Here is a 22,779-nt window from a genome sequence, read left to right as displayed (position 1 = left end):
ATGTACTAGGCAATTTTTTTAACGGAACTTCCAAAACACAGCCCAAATCACTTTACTGAATGGCTGTCATCCATTTAGGACTTCACAGTGTGTATGAGTAACTTGCAGTTTATGGTATACATTGTTTTTCACACTTTCAAAACTGGATTTAGTTCACTACCCTGTGTATACACTTAGCTTTAGCTCAGATGTCCCATACATTAAACTTCCTTACAATCTTTTTTCAATGGTGCCGTAACTTCTACTTTTCCTGTGGTCCCTTTGAATGTTTTTGTTACATAGTGTACTTGCTTGAACCGGTGAAGTGTATGAAAAATAGTTCTATTATTTGTGTTAAGCAGCAGTAATGCTAAGGCATGTACTGTCACCTTCTGGGTTGGAGTAAATGGCGGACAATGACACAGCTAGTGGTATAGTGAACCTCTGAGTTGCTGTACTGACTGTTAACAGGCAAGTGGGCTTGGTAATGCTAGCAGTGCTGCACAGCAACTCTTACTAGTATGTTCAGCCAAAAGCTGGTACTACATTTATGCTCCTTGTTCTACTAGATATACTTTTTCTGTTTTGAGTTGTTAGCAGGATGGGTGTAAGAAAATATGGGTAAGAGGCTTTTTTTTTTTCTTCTCAAGTGAGATGACTGAAAGTATAATCGTAGGTCATGTATGTTAATTGGGCTCCTTAATTTATACATTAGAGAATGTAGCGCTTAATTAATATCAAAGTATCGGGCGTTGGCAGTGTCATCTCTCAAGCTCGTTGTTGTTGGCATGAAGTACGTTTCCCTCTGCGTAAGTCACAAAGGTCGGGTTCACCTGGTGTGAGAAGCTTTAACGTAGTTCAGTGACAAGAAGGACTGACTAAACATGCTCTACTGCTCTTGCTTTTGCCTCATCAGACATACTCAGTTTGGCTTGCTTTCTGTTAAAAATGTTTTATTTCTGCAACCAAAGCAGCATGGGTACAGATACCGGGAACAAAATTCCTAGACTATCTGTGTTAGAGAACCTTAATCAGGTTTTCCAAGAACTTAAGCTAATCCACAATCCTCTGCTATTCTGAAATTTGTTAGACTTGACAAACATATATTGGGAAAATAATGGGTTGTGTTACTGTTCAAGCTATTTTCTGTAGTAATAGTTGTATTAAATAATCTTACAGGGATATGTTTAGTTGTCCACGGCTAAAAAATTTTTGCTTTTGTTAGTGATGGAGCGGTTCTGTTGTAGTTAGTTTGTTGCTGAATCTACTTGAAAATTAATCCTTCCTTCTGGTACTATCCTTCAGAGAGAAGTCAGATTTAGTTGGAGGGCTTTGTGTCGAGGGCTTTGTGTCCCTATACCTTCTAAGTTGCAAAAATCTTGGTGTGGACATAGTATACACTGTAGATATGTGCTATATCCTGTGAACTTTGCCAGTCCTTTTAGTTGTTTAAAACCTAAACATTAGAAATTACTTCTCTATATTTATTCTGCAGTCAAGGGACCTTCTTAGCTGAAGATTAGGGTTTTTTATGATTACTGGTTCTTAAATATAAATTTTCATTATATTTAGCTGATTGAGATGTGAATGATATGTAGAGCCAATATAGCAAGCTGAAGAAAACTAAGATTGTAGTAGGAAAATTGTAGCACCTATCTTTTTAGTTAGACTGTGGCACCACCATATATCTCCAAATCAGGCACTTAGCCCAAGAACAATCCTTCTGTATTAAAATAATTTCAGTTGCAGTCAGAGAAGGATAAAGGGAACCCTGTAATGAAGTTCGTCTGGATGCCACCACGGTGTCGGTTTCTTACATTTGCTTGTTTAAAGTTCTTTCCCTTTATTTCTAGCTGTAATGGCCCAGGCCAGGGAGCTGTAGCCTGAGCAGCTGCCATGATTGAAATAGCCACACAGGCCTGGGCTCTGCCAGCTGTAACAGGAGACAAGCGCTGGGTCAGGGCACACACTCCTGTCTCACAGGGCTTGCTCCTGGTATTTGAGTAGGACTCGGCTGCGAAGTGGAAGAACTTGTTCCAGGGTTCTCTGCTATTCTGGCTCTGCTTTGCAGGCTGGGATGAATGACTCCGTGAATCTAAATGAGTGAAAAAAAAGACGTGGAAACACCAGGGTAAATAATTTCTCATGCCCACTGCAGCAGTATTTGGATCTCTCTGTAAACTTTTTTACATAGAACAGGCAAATCCCTGATTCTAGTGTGTATTGCATAGATATAGTGAAGATGACTTGTAATACATATATATATATACATATATATGTGTGTGTCTGTATGTATATAGCCTTACATACTCAGTATGTTACCCAAATTCAAGCAAACCAATCTGCTTCACTGCTAAAACCTAGTATTTTAATATTAGCAAATTAGCTGGTTTTTGGTGTTCTTAATTTCCAAAAAGTCCTTACAAACAGCTTATCTTGTGTGACTGGTAAACTTTACACTTATTAATTACATGCAGATTCTACCAGGACCTGTTAAATAATTTCTCTTTTAGTTATACTAAGATGAATCTGGCCTAACTAAATTTTAGTTAAATTTAGTCTGTAGTAGTTAATGCTGTTGCAGCAGAACGTAGTTATTTGGCTACAGTTGTTTATCATTGTTTTAGCTAAGAATTTAAAATCTAGTAAATATTTTTTCTGAAATTTTTCAGTACAAACTTAGAAATATCTTAAATGGCAAATAGAGAGAATTCTTTGCTTTTATTGTTTCCTGTCAGAGAAGTAGCACCATTAATGAAACTGTCAGCAAATTTAGCCTCCCTTATTTTAAGAAGTAGTGAAATAGAATGTTTGTGTGCAAAACAAATAAAACCCTAATTGTTATTTTTACTAATCTGTATGCAGACTCTATAATGCTACTTAAAATTGAAGATGTGGGCTTTGGGCACAGGAATACACAGTCCAAATATGACACAAAGTAGTAAATAAATTTTAAAAATGCAGAGAAGGTGTGTAAAATAAGGAAAACTAGTGATACAATAATAATAACTCAACTTAATGGTTTCACTTTGGGAATGCAAGAATATTTTCTTCTCTCTTTCCTCCGTGCAGGATAAAAAAAAAAAAAGGGTACTAATAAGACATTTGAATAATAAGTAGTGCCATAATATATGAGACTGGCAAGCATATTCTGAGCAGAAGTCACTTCACTGAGGAAATCTACAGGTGTTGAAGCAGGAATGCAGTAAAATGGATGTTGAATTGGGTTGCTCTGAGGAATGGAAGAGTTAAATGTGAAAGCAACTATTCAGATGTCGTGTACTTTGAAGCAGTCATCAAAACAAAGCCCTTCATCTTGAAGCAAGTGAAGGTCTGTAAAAGGAGGCAGATACTGTCAAAGTGATATCATGGACAACAACTTGATTTTCTTGAATGGATTTGGTAGGGTGGGAGAAGGGTTAGTAACAAAAGAGCTGAGCTGAGAACATAATAAGGCATGCAGAGGAATAAAGAATGGGCTTTTAATATGTTGTAAACGAAACTGAACCGAGGGAAGAAGATAAGCGGAAAAGTCAAAAAGCTCCACAGTTAATTAAGAGTCTCATTAAAAATTGAGGGACCAATTGGGAAGAATGGTGAATTGTGTGTAGCACACAGGGCAATGTGTCTTACACTCTTACACATTCTCTATGTCCTGTTACAAAAAGAAGCTTGCACTAGCTGAGTGAGAAAGCATCTGGAATTGCCAGTAAATCCAGAATATGTCCTCTAGAACTGTGTCTGAACTGCACTGTGTGTAGCTAGTACCTATCAAAATAGCAGCAACAGGTTTTTGTTTGAACTGCTGGCCATGTAAAGAAACAGATGAAAACTAAAATTTTAACACTTAGAAAACGTTTTTATGTGGCAAATAATGCAAATCTTTATTGAGCGTATTTTTATACAAAGAACCTGAATAATCCACAGTTGTACTAACTGAAATAAGAATTTGCATAGAATCTGAATCCTTTTTATGATTTTACCTCCTTGCATTCGGTTAGAATTAATCTTTCTTAAAATTGTTAAATATTTGTGAAAATCAGTGCAGTGTCTTAGGTAATGCTTAATTAAAGTGATTGAATGGCGATGGAGTTTTACAAATAGTACCTATGTTTTAATGTTGCTTTACTGCTAACAAGAAGAGATGCGGCTTGTCTTTGGTGACAGGTTTCATGTATTTGTTTTGCATATGGTATCTTTTCTGCCAACTTCAAATCTTAAAATGTAGTTAAATCTATAGTTTTCAGACACCAGGATTCGACATACGTGTAATGACGCTGTTATATACCACTTCCAATCTTCCTGCAATATGTTCATGCATATAATGCAAAATAAAAACTAAGCAAAAGACATCAACAGCCTTTAGCAGCCTACTAATTGTAGTTAATCAAGATAATGCTAAATACTGAACTTATTACTGTATCAGCTAACTTGTCTTCTGTATCTGATTACTGAGGGGAAAATTAAAATTTATGTGAATACTCTGTATTTAAATGGAAATTTAAATAAGTCACTTTTCTCTTTCTGTGCTTAAGTGATGCCAGTTATGAGCCTCTCAACATTGCTTTTTTTTCACATATTTTTTTGTTCATGCTATAAGCTTAAAACCAGAATCACTGTGGGACAATTAAGTTCAGTAGAGTTATATTCTATTTTCAGGTGCTTATTATACAAGATGCTGGTGTAATCCCACCAGCCTTTTTAGTATACCAGTGTTCTGAATACTTTATTCATTTAGACAAATTTACAGTTAGTTCTTTGAACTTGACACAGGTTTTTGGAGATCGGGCATTTTGGTGCGACTATTAGGAAACACTGAGAAGTAAGCCCATTGCAGTATCCTTGCTTCTCCAGATAAAAGTAGACATACTGACTGCATGTTTAACAGTGTTATTACAGGACAAGATATTTATGTCTTGATTCTTCTCCTAGATTTGCCCACCTTTCTCTGCCCTTGGTTGTATTATTCTTTTTAGGATGGTTAGAATAAGCATTTAATGAATTTACCTTTACGTTACTGACATGTGCTTTCAACCTATAATTGCAACTAAATAGTTTAAAGTAATCTAGGAATGCCACATACAAACAGTTATTACTTTTAGCTGAAATATATAATAACAAATGAGGATGACATATGCAATGGAATCTGATAGTAAATTCCTTTGTGGCAATTACATAAAGCAGTTAGTTTCAGTGCTTAATTGATAACACTGGGGCTTGCTTCACTTCCATGAGGTGTGGGAATATGAGGTGCAGAGGTAACTGCATTCCATCAAATTTCAGTCTAGACAGGCACGAGAGCATCATTCATCCTGTACCAAACAAGGAAGGCTAATCACCTTCTTAAAAGTGACCTTGCAGCTAAAGAATGTGCTGTGGTGGGCACACAGAAAGGCAAGTCAAGAGCTCAGTGTGATCACCAGCAATACTCTTCCTGGAGTTAAGGGTCTTAACTTGAAAGGATGCTATCTGGATTGCAGAATGTTTGTTTCTTCTCATTTCATAGGAGTGGTAGTTTTTGAAAGAAATGGTTTAATGAAGCGCTGTACAGTTAATTATATTTGATTGAAGGAAAAGCTTGTTATCTAGTTGAGATGGGAGGAAGTTTGAAGTACACTTTTATAGCAAAATGTATTAGGAAACACTATTGGAGACTCATCTGCCTCCTTTAATTGAAGAGTAGTAGAGTGAGCTTTGACTTTTTCAAACAAGGTTTCCAAGTAAAGGGTCTTTTTTTTTTTTTTTTTTTTTTTAAAAAAAGGGGATGTGTCTACTTCTAAGGCGTATCAAAATTCAAAGGTAAAGTGAGTGTGATGTAGCATAAGCTGAGCCCTGTTTGATTACTTCTGCTGGATTTGTTAACTTGGTTTCTGTATAGACACTACCAGAATTAATTGGGGAGGACTGCTGATGGGAAAAATGGTGGAGCTATTGAGGAAACTGTGGAAAGGTATTTTGAAGTTTTTTCGGTGATGTGAGGACAAACGGTGAGTAGCAGATGCCGCTGATAGCGTAGGGGGGGGGCACAAGTAGCGAGATGCACCTTGACAGCTTGATGATAAATGTTAAGAACTCATGAACAAAGAGGTGTAAAGGAACAGGACCAGTTCAGATGGAAACTAGTTTGCCAGCTGCTTCGCTTTGATTGCCTGTGTGCATGCTCCTAACCTGCAGTAAGTGTAAGATAGCTCTTGGAAAGAAGTTGTGAGTGTGCACATGCAAAGCTGCTGCAGGAAAAATTAAGTAAATTCCCGCTGTAATTTAATATTTTATCTCATCTGGCTTTGTGGACATCACTCCTTCTCCCTTGTCAATTGTTCTGCTTGAACAGGAGATGATTAATCCTTCTGCAGTTTAAGAGCCAAGTGGAGCACTTAAAGAAGGGAAGCTGCAAATGTTATATTTAGCAGAGGATGAGCATAATTTTATAGTTTTGTTTTTCACTAGTAAAACCAGAATTACCTAAAAGCAGAGCATTAAAAACAAACATGAAATCAGTCATGTAAACCCCAAAAAAGTCAATATTATAACTATCTGTCTGACCTTAATTCAGCTGCTTTGTGCGTAACTGTGACAGTTTTTATAAAGTATTTTTCTCTGCAGGATTTCTGCCTCATTTGCTGGAAAAGGGGGTAATTTTAAGTTCTTGCAGAGAATAGACTTTTGCAGTTGCAGACCTTCCTGCTTCTGTCTTCCCCCTGGATGCTATATCCCCCAGTTCAGAGGTGGTTCTTCATGTGTGCTTCTTTCTTGATAGTCTCTCTTCTTCATTTTCACTTATTCCCCTTATTTCAGTTATTGTAAAAAGACACTTTTATTTCAACTTGAGCATTGCTGTTTTATGCATTTCTCTGCTTTAATGAAAAGAAACAAGTTGTATCATGTTACTAAAAAGAGATCTTTGATAAGTGCTCAGATCAACTGGGGTGCATAAAGGAAGTGCAAAAGTCTGAAGTTTATTCTTCCCTAAAGGAATGCTTAACTTCACTGACTCTTCTCGTATGCTTTCTAAAAGTGGTGCTCTTTTATTTTTCTACTTCTGTTGTCTTGCAGAACACAAACTGAGAATCTTCACTGACAGATGACAGATCCTCTGTGAATGTATAATTTATTCTGGGGGAAATGCAGTGGGGTGAGATTAGAGGCAGTATAGGACAGTCATTGCCTACATAAACTTGGCTCAGTATAGCCCATGAGAGGTGGCTCATCTACTAAACTTTTTAAACATGCATGAGCTTGAGTGAGTAATTAAGGAAGCGATTTCAGATAGATATTTAAATAATGCTTTTGGAAGAATCATATGAAGTGTTGGTTAGGATTTGGGGAGGGAGGCAGTTAGGGTAAAACTGTGTGAAGGGCTATTCCAGTCCTTGGGGAATACCCAGGTTCCATGCCACAGATTTCCAAACTCTTTCTCCCATAGTGCATTTTATTAGAGGGTTCTGGAATGACTTTTGAAAGGCAAGCTGATAATGTATTTTTTCACTGTGTGTAGAAGAAAACCAAAATTATTCTCAGTGTTGTTAACTACTGTATGGCAGGGGAGGGAGGATGTGACAGTTAAAAAGAAAATCATCATGCCCCCTTGGAGATCTGTATCTAGTCATTAGTGTGATAGCGGATACCCTTCTTTGTAGTTCTGCTAGGATTATTTTGAGTTCTGATCTTTGTGTTTAGAGTTGTATTGTGCAAGACTGATGAGATCAGGCTTTGGAAGTTAGCTTAGAATTGCTGTAGCCTTTGCTTGCTCTGCCCTTCCTATCCTTCCGGTTTTTATTCACCAAATGTATACAAATGTGAATACAAAGATTGTCCTCATCTCAAATGTCTCCATTTGAGGAAGAAGGTAGAGTTCCTCTCTTCTGTCCCATACCTGGCATATGGTAGCATTTATCCAGTTCTGTTAAGGAGTGCAGAAGACTTGTTTTAGCATATGATAATAAACCTCTCATAGCTTTAAAATAAACAGAATTAAACTAGAGTCAGAGTTAACTAGGTCTTTAGCAATGACATCCTAGAGAGAAGCTCTTAAATTCCTCCTTAATGATCCACCAAATATTTGCTTTTGGTCGTCAGGAGCTGACAAATCCATACAGTGCTGTCTGTCTCGACAGATTCCTGTGCTTGAGTTAAATTGTCTCAAGTGCAAATGATCGCCCTAAGTAGCAGCGCTTAAGCAGCACAATCAAAATACGTTTGTGTGAGAGCTGCATCGCCTTTGCTGCTGGGAGCACCAGCAGCATTAAACACCAGCAGCTTAAATCTGGATCCCCTGACTGGCCTGCTGGTTCATGTTCAGGGCCTTACCCAATTCAGGCTTGCTATTTCTGTGTGGAACAGAAATAGATGCATTCAGATGTAAAGTTGCGTGCTGCCCTTTGGGGCAGAAGTTGGTTTGGAAGCCGTATTCTGCTTTTGCTTTGAACCTGTGAATTGAAGGCAGTGCATTGTTGCAAGTTGCAAGCCCAGATACTCTGTAAAAGCGGCTGAGGGAAAAGGAAATAGTAGTTACTTGCTGCTACATAAGATGAAGAAAGGAAATGGGAGCCTCCCATAAGTGCAGCCACTAAGCAAAGTAGTTAAAAATAACTGCTTTTCCCCTCTAAGCATTTGCCTAAGTTGCCATAAATGTTGTTGTTTCTTGGGAGCTGGAGACAAGTCTCATTCCCTGGATTTTCTGTTCTGAGACACCAGTTTTGTTTTGAGAAATTATGCTGTGCACACCACTGATTATTGTAGTACAGATGTTTAAAAGAAAAAAAGCATTGAGGCCTAACTGTGATTGTAATGAGGAAGAGCATCAGAGTACTTAAAAACTGCATAGACAATGGATGGAAGGAGGACCATAGTGAGATGAAGTATCTGGCTGTTGCTTAGATGTTGCTATTGCCACCAGCAAAGAGGAACACATCTCTGGTTTGCTGGCTCCTCGTCCATTGTTGTCCACTTCACCATTTTGGGTTTCTTTCATTGCGATCCCAAACTGATGTTTTTTTGAGACATCTCATAATTGAAAGCTGGTTGTGAAAGCATTGTACTTATTAAAACTACACTTATGGAGAAAAGTTGTGAAAAGTGGTGGTTTTATTGCAAACCATACAGCTATTAGAGATACCAATTTTTAAATGAAATTTTGTTTTCAGAAGGCTTAGAAATACATTTATTAATTTCTTACCACTGTTAACTGCTCTGTTTCAATGGTCTACAAATAGTTAAAAAGAAAAAAACATTTTAATTTGAAATGTATTTTGGAGTGTTTTACCTTGCATTTTACCTTACTGCTGTTTGAATTCTGCATTGTTAAACTGAATTTTTAATAATCATTCCTGGCCTCTCAATTTCTTCAACTCATTACCCCAAGCAGGCCACAAATTCCAGATATCTGTTGTTTGGTATCATCCATTCATCCTTTTTGTCTGATTGATTGAGCTGCTCCTATGAAGTTTAATAAACAGCTAAGACAGCTGAACAAATTACTAAATAGGGTTGTTTTGGTAGTGTGTACAATTGCCCAACTACCTGAATATATTTTAATGATTCAGCAAAAATTAGGTGCTTATTTTGTAGGCACGTGGTGGATGTTTTCCTTATTTTAGATGAAAGTTCTAAATTCTAATTAAATTAGCAAATCCAAATGTCCGTACTCTGACATGCTTTCCTGAATTTCTTAGAAGCAGCAGTAAACTAGAACATTCCCTATGTAACCTTTTTTTTCTTTTCTTTTGACAGTGAGTATCCTTGTTTTTTTATTGCAAGAAAACAAACTGTAGGGACATGAGCACATTGCTGAAATTTCATGACTCTTATTTCCTTTTTTGATCTTTGTGTATTTCCACTTTTTTTCTCTCTTCTGTTGAAGGTTCTCAAAGTGCCTGTTTTGCCTGTGTAGGAGAGAGAAGAGGTAATTTGAGCCTTAGCATTACCCAATTATGTTGCTGGAATGTTTTGGTGTCTAATACTCCTATATGTAAAATTACTCTGAGCCCTGCCTTGCCTGTAGATTTTAAGAAACTCCTAGACACAAAGGACACTTAAACGAAACCCTAAGAGTGTTTTCTGTTAACCTTTCTGAAACTATTTGTTTTTCACATTTCAAGTAGTGAGTTTAGCATTGACATCTCTCTGTTCAGTTAAATATTAGAACTCCATGCAGGCCTTTCTCACATGGAAGATTAAGCCTTGCCAGGGATGGGCACTTTCTTTTATAAAACATTTGTTTCATTTGTTTAAAGAAAACAATTTTCTAAAGAAAACAATTTGTTTTCTTTAAAACAAATATTCCCTGCTAATGCTATCCTCATTAATGCTAAAGAATGATAAGAATAAATAAAAGTGGATTATATGGGTTTACTCAGATATTGCCAATTTCTCAGCACAGTTTGGTGAATTTTAAGCTATACATACTGTGATGAAACTTTAAGGTAGTTGTGGCTATTTTTTTCTTGTAATCAACTAATTTCCATTCCTCTCCTATTTGTAACAGACATCATTTTTGCTAATAGTGATCTTTATAAGTTTTCTTAAGGCTCATTGTGTGTGTGAGAGAGAGAGCGAGCAGGATGTTTATGGTCTTAAAATTAGTGACTTTGGAATTAGGAGACAACATTTTAAGTAATCTTTGGACAGTTGGAACTTTTAGCATCCAGGTTCCAAAAAGGAGGATATAGTGTTATTAAATTTCTGGATTAAAATATGCTAGTTGCCAAGCCTTATGCTATTGTCATATTAAAACCATTACGAATGGACTATGAACACTGAACTATAGTTTCTTTACTGTGGGAGAAACATGCTACCTAGGTGAAGATTTCAAACTGTATTAGTGAAAAAGTACAGTGGAATTAAAAGTATCAAAATCTGTTGTGGCATACAGATGAACAGTGGATGAAAATAGAAGAACGTATGCTATAGTATTGGTTCATAGATGAAAAGGTAAGAGATCATAATAACAGAGAAGGTTATTTCAATAATCTACTGCTTGGAAACACAAGAAATGCTATTGAGGTGCAAGAATGCTGATAACATAATTGGAGATAAACTTTTTGTCCTTCGTAGTTTTCCTCTGTGGCTGAATGGCTGAAGCCCCAGGCACTAGACTGGTATGAAGAATGAATCCTCCTCACAAGAGATATGTAATAACGACCTCTTTAAGCATATGAAAAAAAAAAATCAAATTTGAGTTAGTTGCTGGGAAAGGTTGAACCAAGAGGAATTGTTTTCTGCTTGAAGTCTGTGTAGATTTCTTAGTAAATCTAAGTAGTTGGCTTTTGGTGTTAGCCTGTCACATATACACAGTCTGTGCCTAATTACCTGTCTCTGCCATAGTATGAACATATTCCTTCTCTGGACTGTTTCCCTTGTAGAGTTTCATTTGGTACCAACACAGAAGAAGCTGCAGAGAACCAATTAATTAAAAGCACATTGTATCTTGCCATTTTTGTTTGTTGATGTAATTCTCTAAATACTACTGAATACAAATGTAAGCTAGCCGTTGAAGTAGCTGAATTCTCTTAAAACCAGACATTTGAAGCATTGGCATCTCTCTGTTCAGTTAAATATTAGAACTCCATGTAGGCCTTTCTCATGTGGAAGATTAAGCCTTGCCAGGAATGGGCACTTTCTTTAATGAAAGATTTGTTTTCTTTAAAACAAATATTCCCTACTAATGCTATCCTCATGAATGCTAAAGAATAATAGAATTCTTAGTCTGTGCTGTTCTGAGTGCCAGATCCTGGTGGGATAGGGCTGTGTTGTCTACTCATTTTTCTGATGAGTGTCTTGCCTCAAACCACCTTTGGTTGTCTTTGGTGGAATACTGCTTGAGTTTTGCACTTGTAGGCTCATCCTGTAGCCACTGGATAATTCTTGTATCCCTGGTTCTGCCCAAATGATTTCATCCTATGGGATAAGAAGTTACTTTAGTTTCAGTTTGGAAATTGTGGCTTATTTTATTGGGACATTGGTTCCATAAATGTGCACTGCTAGAAACTTTAGCGTCTGGATAAGTTTGCAAAGCCTTTCTCCCTTAAACTGTTGCACCTTATCCTGTAATGCTGATTCTCCTTATATCACATTCCATATCTTATCAGTATCTTTGGATGAATTAGAGGAGCATTTAATGATGTTCTTAAAATTTTGAGAATTAAGCCCAGTGATTACCAGGAAAGAGAGTGCAAAGTGCCCTAAAGAAGAAGAGAGAAAAGACTGAAAAATCAGTCTTAACAGGCTGTCTTGCATCAGGGTACCCTGGTGAGAGCTGCTTGCAATAAGGATATGGAAGCAATTAATTAAAACAAAACAAAACAAAAACAAAAAAACCCCAACCAAAACCAACCCCAACCCCAAAACTTTATATATTGAAAACAAGATGTCATTAAAAAAATCTCTTGCTGTATGCTTTGAACCTAGTAGTTTATTTCCTACTGTTTCTTACGGCAATAATATTTTTTTCCTAAGCACAACATTGTGACCAGAATCATAGAATAAATGCCAGGTACCTAGAGGGTGAACAAAAAAAAAAAAAGCGCTTCTGCAAAGCAAAGTTGTTCTTTATTGGAGACTACAAGCATTTCCAATTCTATTTTCTCTGTTTCAGCTGCATCTTCTCCCTCCCTGACTTTTGATCTCATTTGGTTTTGACCTCCTTTGTTTTTGTCTGCTTCTCTGAGCAGTGGCACCACTGCTGCTTTCTCCACTGGCCTATGTTTGGTCTTCTCTCTGCTTTTCACATATTAGTATTCTTAGTATTTTGGCTTCCTATTTTGTGTGCTTCCTTGGCAAGAGCAAGGAGCTTAGGAGAGAGTCGTTTTAGTTCCAGTCGTACCAGAGTAGGTGCTTGGCTGCTGGAGGAGGAAATGAAGGTAAGTTCACCTCAGCTCATTCATAAAGCAGCTGAGTACATTTTTACCTGTCTATGGAAGCAGCATGTACAACAATCCAATGTCCTGGAGACTGTAGAGTACGTCCAGTGCTGCTGGTCTGTGAAAAATTATGTTTCCAAACTAACAACCTCCTCTGAAGTTTTTCAGAGGCCTATAATATTGGTACTTTGTCAAGAAAATGAGCAATCCTCCCTCTATTCCCCTTCCACTTCCCCAAAAGAAAAAAAGAGCTAGCCGCAAACCAACCAAAAGCCACACCCTTGGTATGAGGCAGCCTGTCTGCCACATCTTAAATTCAGCTTCTTCCAGTTTTAGAATTTGTCAACAGAATACTTTCAAAAAGTATTTTAATATGGACTTCACAAGCTATTTTTTCTAGTCCTATTCAGGCATGACAGCATCATTTCAACAGAATCTGTTTTTCACTTCTAAGTAAAAGAGTAGAAAAACACTTGCTGTATGAAATCTGTGACCACACTGATAGTTTGGCAAATGTCTTAAGCATTCCAAAATAGAGTTCTTCTAAGATGTGTCAGGTCCTTAATTACAGGCAGAGTTCCAGGCTTGGTTATAATAAATGTAATTATTCCCTCCCCTCTCAATTTAAAATAAGTAAATATAAATAATGTCAACCCAGCTGTCCCTCAATGCTGTCCTTAATTGGCTAGCATTGAAAAGATGGTTAACAATGCAATTAGAAGAGGTCCTAAAACTTGAATTTCAGGTTATGTATATGAACATACTGAGATGAAATAATCTGAAGATAAACTAGAAGAGGAATACTTGTGGTGGTCAGTTTAACAAAACCAAATCATGATAAAAAGTGTCATGGTTTAAGCCCGGAGGGCAACTAAGCACCACGCAGCTGCTCACTCATTCCTTCCCCCTCAGGGATGGGGAGGAGAAAATGAAAGGAAAGGCTTGGGTATCTAGACAAGGACAGGAAGGGATGACTCTCCCATTATGGTCACGGGCAAAAGACAGGCTGGAGAAGAAAGAACATCCATTTAATTTGAACACCACCACCAATTTACGAATCAGAGTAGGACAGTGAGAAATACAACCACATCTTAAAAACACCTTCCCCCCACCCCTCCCTTCTTCCCAGGCTCAGCTTTGCTCCCGATTTCTCTACCTCCTTCCCCGCAGGGGGGTAGGGGACGAGAGTTGCGGTCAGTCACACATTGCTTCTGCCACTCCTTCCTCCTCAGGGAGAGGAACCCTCACGTTACTCCCCTGCTCCAGTGTGGGGTCCCTCTCATGGGAGACAGTCCTCCTCAACCTTTCTCCAACATGAGTCCTTCCCACAGGCTGCAGCTCTTCCCATGTGTTGCAGTCCTCTCAGGGCCAAACTACAACAGCGGGGGCTTCCCTCTGAGTCCCGGCCTTCTTTGGGCACAGCCACCTGCTCTGCAGTGGGGTCCTCCACGGGCTGCAGGGGCACAGCCTGCCCTCTCACCACGGGCTGCAGGGGGGTCTCTGCTGCGGCACACCTCCCCCTGTGCCCCCCGCTTCCATCCACTGACTTTGGTGTTTGCAGAGGTATTTCCCTCACCCCTCTTCCTCCCAGGTTCTCCTTTTTACATAGGTTATCACAGAGGTGCAGCCACCATCCCATCACTAATTGGCTCGGCCTTGGCCAGAGGTGGGTCCGACTTGGAACCGGGGGAGCTTTGAGAAGCTTCTCGCAGGAGCCACCCCTGTAGCACCTCCCCTGCTACCAAAACCCTGTCACACACACACAAACCCAACACAAAGCCAAAGACAAGTCAGACCTAGTGTGTTAATGCATATATTTATAACCTATTTGACCTGAATTGCCATCCTGTCTTCCACTCTTTTGCAGTTTTGATGAAAACTTTCTTCAGCTTGTATTTTTGTAACATTATTATTAAATTAAAAAAAAATAAATACAATACTTAATAAAATAATTTTGTGGAGTTTGCAGGGAGAAATCTAACTCCTAGCAGAATTTTTTTGAAGAAGATAAGCAAGCACTCCATTATCTAACGATGGAGAATACACATCACTTGTCCCCACTCCTGATGCTTCTTAAAGAAGTTGCCATCTGTGAAGGACAGTATTCTAGTGACTGCTCTATCTTGCTTTCTGCTCTGTAAGCAGAAGGACTTGTATTCAGATGAGTGTTTTTAATGGATCCATTCACAAGTTACATGTCTTCGTGCAGAGCATAAACCTCTTCAGAGCTGCACTTGCTCAGAGTTTTACAGTCATGCTTTCAAATAACAAAACCTTCCATCCCTGTGGAGAGATATTTTTGTGTTCTCTCTCTGGGACTGCCCCAGTGACACAAACTGTGTCTGGCAACTAGTTTTACGTATGAAAGATTGTTCTAAAGGCCTTTACATGAGGAGTAAAAGTTCATCATCATTCCTCTTGTGAAGACAAAGGTACAATTTTTAATGGCTTACGCAGGTGAAAGTGTGAAGCTGGCTGGTGTGGATGAGGTACCTCCTTGTCCCCTCCATATTTTTAAGAGCCTACATGAGGCAATTTAGTTTTCCAGGGGAGGCAGAAAGAGGTTTGATGTTTCTTAATTGACTTGAGACTGCTTTTTCTGAGACATGATGAATCTTAAAAGGAATATGAGAGGCTGAGGGGATCGGTATAGAGTGCCTCTTCCCCTTGCTTTATCAGAGTACTCCCTTTGAAGCTTACAGGGGCTGAGTTGAAGTAGTTACCCTTCTTGGAGGGGAGTTTCATCCCCATCTTGATCAAACATATTTGGTGGTACCTGCAGCAAGCAGAGGCCTGCTCCAGGTCTGCCAGATATTGCCTAAAGGCCACTGATAGGACTCTGGCTGTTGTGGGGGATTCTGGTAAGCGGACATTTTGACACTCAATTTTAAATTCCCCGATGCTGCAGTTCCCAGTCACTGCTTATGATGAAATCATGTAACCAGTAAATTATTTACAGAGGCAGGGCTAGATTGGCAGAGGTGCTCTCATTGTGAAGCGAAAGTTCCCTAAAGCAATGAAACAATAGAGAGTAGAATTGGAGAAGAATTTAAATGAAGTAAAGATTTTGTGGCAGCCAGCCAGAGGGCCAGATAGGGTTTTCTGGAGTACTGGCTGGGTTTGTCTTCATAATCTGATGCTGCAGCCCTGGAAGCTTGTAGAGCTTTCTGGTTTTATCTATAAGGTGACTTATAGATAGTGTGTGATTGTCATAACATCTTCTATTTCTAATAATTGCTACTATGGTATTGCTTATCAAGAACTTGGGAGAGATTCACAGATCTTCTTGTCAAGTATTATTAGCAAGGTCAGGGAGCCAAGGTCACTTCAGTTCAAATCAAACTTCTTTAAAAACTGGTTATGCTGTCCATTCTCAGTATGGCTGAAATACGGTATTTAAAACAACAACAACAACAAAACTACAGTCCTCCCTTTGCACCTCCAAACCTGCTCCCACCCTTCACACCCTGGGCAAGAACCTGACTGAGAGCAGACTTGTTAGCAGATTAAAAATTTCTGTTGTGACTCTCATGCATGGATTACATAGGCCTCCCAGGTCCCTGTTCAGTCCATATCCTTGTCTGAACAGAACACCGGGCAGAGGTAGCTAGCTGTCTTGGATCGATATAAGGGAGCAACCCAGCAGAAGCAACTGTATTATTTTAAGGGAAATTTCAGAAGAACTTGTGCATTCTTGCTCCCTTCAAATATTCTGTTACCACAAACTTCAATTTATTATCTAATATTATCTTTACTGACTTTAGGTTATATCAGCACATCTTTAAAAACAGTCTGTGGAAGTTTTGAAGTTAATTTCAAGATCAAATATTTAACAGTATTTATTACTATAACTTGTCTATTTTTACAGGGTTTATGGTGATTTAAGGGCATGATACATTTTCAAAAGTTTTGTGAAGCTGAGAAAAATTAGTTTTGAAGGGAGATTTCCCCCACCCCCCACCCCCCACCCCAATGGCTACTGAAGCATGCAGACAAACTCTTCTGGACCTCTCTAAAGATTTTTCATAAACAGTAATAGATATCTTGCCTTGTTTTTCTAATCCTGAACTATTTACTGTGATTTCTTTATGATTTCATTAAAAGCAAGCCATTATCCCACAAGAAACAGTTGGTTTCAGAACTAATATATATGACTGAAAGAAATACTTTTTTTTTTTTTTGACTTGTCACAGCTCATGTTTAGGTAAGACTAGATAGTCAATTTTTGAACAGTTCTGTGTACCTTACCCTTTCATGAATGAATTACCCATCTTTGTCATTCTTAACAGCTGCAACTGCATGGTGTTCATTGAAAAGTAGTGCGTCATAGCTAGAAAATACTTTAAATCCTTTCAGCTACAGATAGTCATCTGGTGGGACAGAATCTCTGCATTTCAGGGGTTGAGAAATGTAATCTCTGTGATGCTCTTGTAGCAGGTAGGGCAGAGTGAAAACTTCAGGACTGGAATGTAAGCTGGGCAGCTGACTGAAAGCAGAGGTTAATTTTTCACTTGTCATTAATTTGATGCAGAGTGGTGCTCATCAGGGTCCGTGCTAGCATCATGATTTGCAAATGGTGGTATACTGTCACCATTCCTACCATTTTTGTTGTAGTGAGCAGTTTGGGTTGGTCGAACAGGTTCATTGTTACCTTGAAAATCAAGTAGCCCATGAGATAGTCTGTTGTTACTCTATTCTGAAAGGTTTAATATACAATTCTAGATGCACTTCTTTTTGGTAGATCAGTTTTATCCAGATCAGTTTTATTCTCTCTTCCTTATCCCTTAATCCCCCCTGCCCCCCCCCTTTTTTTTTTTTTTTTTTTTTAATTTCAGGGCAAATAGAAGTAATTTTTCCATGGAGATGGTATTTAATGTGGTTTTAAAGATGCCATATAAATATGTAACTGTGAATACGGAATTTGATTTTTGCACGGGGTTGCTTTTTGGGAAATGTCTGCAAGTAATGATAGCTGAGATTTGGTCAGTAGGTGCCCTTTGAGGTAGGGAGAGGCAGAAGAGTACTTACAGTTCTTTTCTTAGTTGTCCCCAGTTATTTGTTGCATTCTGACAAGGGTCTTCAGGAACCAGGCAGGAGACTGCAGTTCCTGGAGCTGATGATTTAGTCATCCTTCTACAGCAGCAATCCATTAGGAGATCTCTTTCTTCCAGCTTCTCTCCTGCTCCTAGCGATATATTCCTTCCTCCCCCTTACACTCATCTGGAAATCCCTCATTAAGCAGCTTTAAGTCACTAATGTGGCAGAAATTAAAGTAGTGTGTTTGTGGGGTTACTGACCTAGTTTTCTGCCAGACTGGTGAGTTACAGCAACTCGTGGGGGCTCCTGCTGTGGGTCAGCTCCAACAGTTGTTAAATAGTGGGAGTGTGCAGTGCTTTTGTACTGTGCTTTGACATTTTCAATGTTACTGGCAACTATTCTGAGAAGGAAACTTAGCTCTGCCTACTCACTGTATTTATTCAGGAACTTCAGGGCTGTTAGGTGTTGAAACAGTATCTGTGTTTGTACTTGATTCTGTGAGTGGCTACATTTCTTAATAACACACATCTATATCCTATTTTAAATTTAAAGAGCCTGTGACATTTCCCTCTCCTGCAGAATGGGCTGTATTTCTTCTTTCATGTTCTTGGACCAAAGTTGCATAGCTGGCTATCTAAACTAACCTCTTAAAACATGCACCAGACTGATGGACTTAATTTATGTCTGTTTGTAAAGCGTGATTCTTCTGGATATGAGATGAATGATTGTAACAAAGTAGAATATTATAATGTTATAACTGAACACTTCAAATGTGAAATTTTGTAGAATAATTTAGTATTTGTGATGTGCAAAATGGCTTACAAGGTGTAAGCAGATAAAAGAAATTCTTAGTAATGCAAGATCCACATGATTAACTATTTAAGTTCATAAGACTTGCAGAAAAAAGTGCATCAGTTGCTGTGTATTTTTCCTGTAACAGCTAATATTCAAATCTGAATTTCCTTCCTCTACAGATATATTCATCTGCTTTCCAAGTGGAAATATTTGCCTGCTTATGTTTTCATATTTTTGTAACCATTTACATTACGTAGATTGAAAAGACGTTCTGAGTGATCAAACACCTTTTTTATCTTTCATTACTGTCAAAGTTCATTCTCATAAAACTAATTTAAGGTCATTTTGTTGTAATACAGTGTAATTGTCTTGCTTCATAATCTGTCTTTATTATATCAGCTCTGTTTGAAACTCTCCCTCTTCATGGTGCCTTTACGTTATCTTAGAGGAAGACCCGAGGTGTTTGCATTGGACTACAGCACAAGCAGTCTTGTATTTCATGGATGCTTGTGTATAAGGAAAGGCAAGTCTGATTATTGGCAACACTTGAAATTCCAAAGTCCACTGGTATTTGTCCAGGTCATTAGGAGTGAAGTTACTCAGGGTCAGCACAAAGAAGGAAGTAACAGATTACTGCTAAGAAATGGCCCGGAAATGTCTGTGTGAAGTAATTACATGCAGGAAGCTGTATGGGAATAGGAAGTCCGAAAGGCCAAAACTGGCCTATAAGATTTGGGGAGAATCCAGGCACCTATGACTAGCAGGCTCATCCTTGATTTTTCTCTTCAACTTAAAGGATGGTTGCCCAACAATCTGGATCTGTTGGGGTATTTTGGAGTGAGTTTATTTCCTCCCCCGCAAATAAATTTTTGTTTTCAAACACATAGTTACAGTAAATTCCTCTATGTTCTGCTTGGCTTCTAGGGGTTTCTAGAGGCTTGTCAGAGATGAGCATAAAATGGTTTTCAGGAAGGAAATCACATTGCTAGTAAATAATGCAATTAAATTTTAATGCAGAGAGTGCATGAGTGTCTTAATTTCTCTGGGACAGCTTCTATCATTCATAGTTACTGAAATAATGAATGTTTTCTCTGTAGTTTATTTAAAGGGGTCTTCAGAGAACCTCTTTGCATATTCTATCAAAATATATGCAGATTGACTACCCACAAGTCCATTCACTGAGCTATCAAAAATGTACTAAGGCACTTCAAAAGAACTGAGCCAAGTGAAGATTTTGTGTCCTGAAGTGATATCAGTACCGTAGCAGATTCTTCCTATTTCTCATTCTTTAAGAGGAAATCTGGAATTTCTTCATCTATTTGTAGACGTACTTGGTAATAGGTTGCTGTGAAGTAAGTGGTGTTGCCTTTCAGCTCCACAGAGGTTGAAGAATGAAGTGCTGTGGAATTTACTCTGTGAAGGCTTAGTAGTTTACTCTTCTTTGTACAACTCGATACTGTAATTACTCAATACAGAACAAGGCTACAGCTTAAACTTCTATGAAATTCCCGTGAAACCACTGTGACAGTCAAGTCAATGATTTTAAGAGTAATTTCCCTGTGAAAAAGTTCTTGGTTTTAATTCTTGGAAGCGTGGATAGTATCACCCGTGGGATACTGAAACAATCAGCTGACAGTGAACATTCAGTCTGTTTTCTGAGACTCCTCCAGTCAGCATTTGGTGAGCACAAATTTCTATTTCAGTGATCTGACCATTGACTCCAAAGTATTTATTTCTTTGCATTTGTAGAATTGTCACATGTTTGATTTGCTTTTGAAGGAAGGAGTGAAGCCTAGGGTGCAGTTCTGTGGCAGTAAGTTGATCTAAGCCTTGAGCTGACAGGGATCACCTTTCTTGATTTCCACCTGCCTCCTATATGGCCTGCTAGCCAGTTGGCCTTGCCTTCTCTCCCCTGCCAGCACCAGTGCTTCGGTATGCAGAGAGACCCTTCAGAGAGCTGATTTTCCAAAAGTAACCTCCCCCTGCACCCCCAGTTTGTTTTTTCCCCAGATGGTCTCTCTGAATTGGTTCCCTGTGCAGTTTCTTGAGTGTCAGTGCTGGCTTAAGAGAAACAGCAGTAAGTAGGGGAGGGGAAAAGGCAAAATGATGCTAATCCTACTTCAGTTAGGTTTAAGAGGCAGCGTAATGGCCCCTGGAGAGAAAGAGTATTATTCCTGGATTACTGAATAACAGGGTTGTCTAGAGTTATTGAGCAGCTGATTAGAAAAAAATCTTTGTGTAACCACAAGTGGTCCACGGAGCACTAGAGAGTTAGTAGTTCACAACTGATGTGTGAAAACCATATTAATTTAAAACTGCATTGCCTCAATTAAAAGCTTGGCTTAAGGGTTGATGTTTTGGGAACTTCTTGTCTAAAGAGAGATAAATTTCTTTTTTTCATCCTCTATTCCCATTGGTAGTTTCCTTGATTTATAGGAGAAGGAGGCTTGTTTAGGGCTTGACAGTATTGTGCTTTTTAGTGAGCTTTGGGGCAGACTTTTTCTGTAAGGAGAAGGGAGCTGAATAGTTTTGAGTTGGTTGTGTGATACATTGACTTTTGTTATCTTTTTGAATTTCTGCAGTGATTTTTTTTTTTAACTGTTTCTGTCATGGGTAAATAGCAAGTGGTGTGAATGCATAAGTGTTGGGTTTTTTCTTTTGTTTTATTTTAAAGGACCCATTTCTACTTGAGAAGCATTGCTTTGTGGTGCTTCCCAGCCCTTCCCTTTTGTTTCATGTGGGCCTCCCTAGAATGCTTAAATATGCTAATCCCTGGCAGCAGGAGGGTAAAGGCTTTTTAAACTTTTTGGTTTTCTGAGCCTTTGGTTACTTCAGATAATAAGAAAATGTAAATAATAAAGATATGTAAATGATGTGCATAATTATTTGCTAAGATGTATACTGCAGACATAGATTGCTTTTGAAAGACTTCTAGAATAAAGTGGGAGAGATAGTAAGAGATAGTAGGAGACTAATTTAAACAGCAAACTTGCAGAACTCTGAACTGTTTTAGCTCTAGTACTGAATTGTATTTGATGTCTTTTAAAGTGATAAGTGATGAAAAAAGCTAATGTTGCTGTTCTAAAATGAAATGATCAGTAAAATTTTATATAAGCGTATACCTAACCTATTTCTAATTTAAAGATTTCCTACTGAAGAGTTGCTTGTGACGATTTTTTTCCCCTCTTCCCATTTAATCTGTTGCTCTTTTTTGGATTATTTGGTAAAGTGATAGCTGCCTTATGGACACAAGCTGTTACTCTGTGGTTTTGCATCATGTTTGGATAAGCTGTAAGCATTACATACAGAAGAATGCAAGTAATATCTTAAAAACTTGAGATTTTAAGGAAGTCATTTGCATTTCTGAAGAAAATAAGGGAGTGATACAAACTAACTTGATGCTAGACGGCTCTATGATTTTTCTAGAGATATTAGTGTGAGATAGAATGAAGTGAAGGAAATAGACTATTGACTTTATCACTGTATGATCTATTGCAAACTTGCTAAGTATCAGGTTCGAAATCATAATTCTTTGGGACACATACAATGGAGAATTAACAAATCCTTAATGTTAAGCACTAAGTTAAGGATATGCTTATGTTCTGCTGAATGCTGTTCTTCAATGTTCAGCCAAACCAAGACATTTATCTTCTGTTCATAATAAATGGCTTAGATTTGCATGAAGTCAGATTTTTCTTGGTGCTTAATTGCTTTTGTATAAAGTAATGCTTTATAATGGACTTTTATACAGTTGGATAATTCTTTTTTTTAATGTGACCTGGTAAACAAATGTTTTTGGTAGTGAATTATGGACATTTTTAACAGGAGCTTACATGTACTAAGGTTATAATTGTCTATTCCAACCCTAGAGAAAGATGTCAATCTTTTCAAGATTGAAGGAGGTCATTGCTAGCAAAATGTTTTGTTGCTGTTGTTTTTAATGCAAGCTATTTCATGCCATTACCTTCCTGAAAAGAATATTGATTAATGACATTAAAGGATATTTAATTGCATTTAAAATTTTAAATTGCTTGACATCCATATTTGCATTTTAGTTGGGTAAGGTCCATTGTTGCTTTTCTATGAAAGTTGTGATTTGATACAGTTGGTT

General features: G+C 38.1%; 1 protein-coding gene and 1 long non-coding RNA gene across 12 annotated transcripts in view; one reads left to right on the top strand and one right to left on the bottom strand.

Moving 5' to 3' along the window:
• Nucleotides 1-22,779, top strand: part of BMPR2 (bone morphogenetic protein receptor type 2) — a 114,892-nt gene that overhangs the window by 7,286 nt on the left and 84,827 nt on the right. The window lies entirely within an intron of this gene.
• Nucleotides 916-18,114, bottom strand: LOC141924979 (uncharacterized). Its single transcript, XR_012623714.1, has 2 exons — nucleotides 17,865-18,114; nucleotides 916-2,074 (listed from the first exon to the last, which is right to left on the bottom strand). It is a non-coding gene; the product is annotated as an uncharacterized LOC141924979 (long non-coding RNA).

The sequence above is a fragment of the Strix aluco genome, chromosome 6 (assembly GCF_031877795.1).
Source record: "Strix aluco isolate bStrAlu1 chromosome 6, bStrAlu1.hap1, whole genome shotgun sequence".
NCBI lineage: Eukaryota > Metazoa > Chordata > Aves > Strigiformes > Strigidae > Strix > Strix aluco.
The sequence above is the reverse complement of the archived record's forward strand: the minus strand, read 5'-3'. Positions and strand labels throughout refer to the sequence as shown.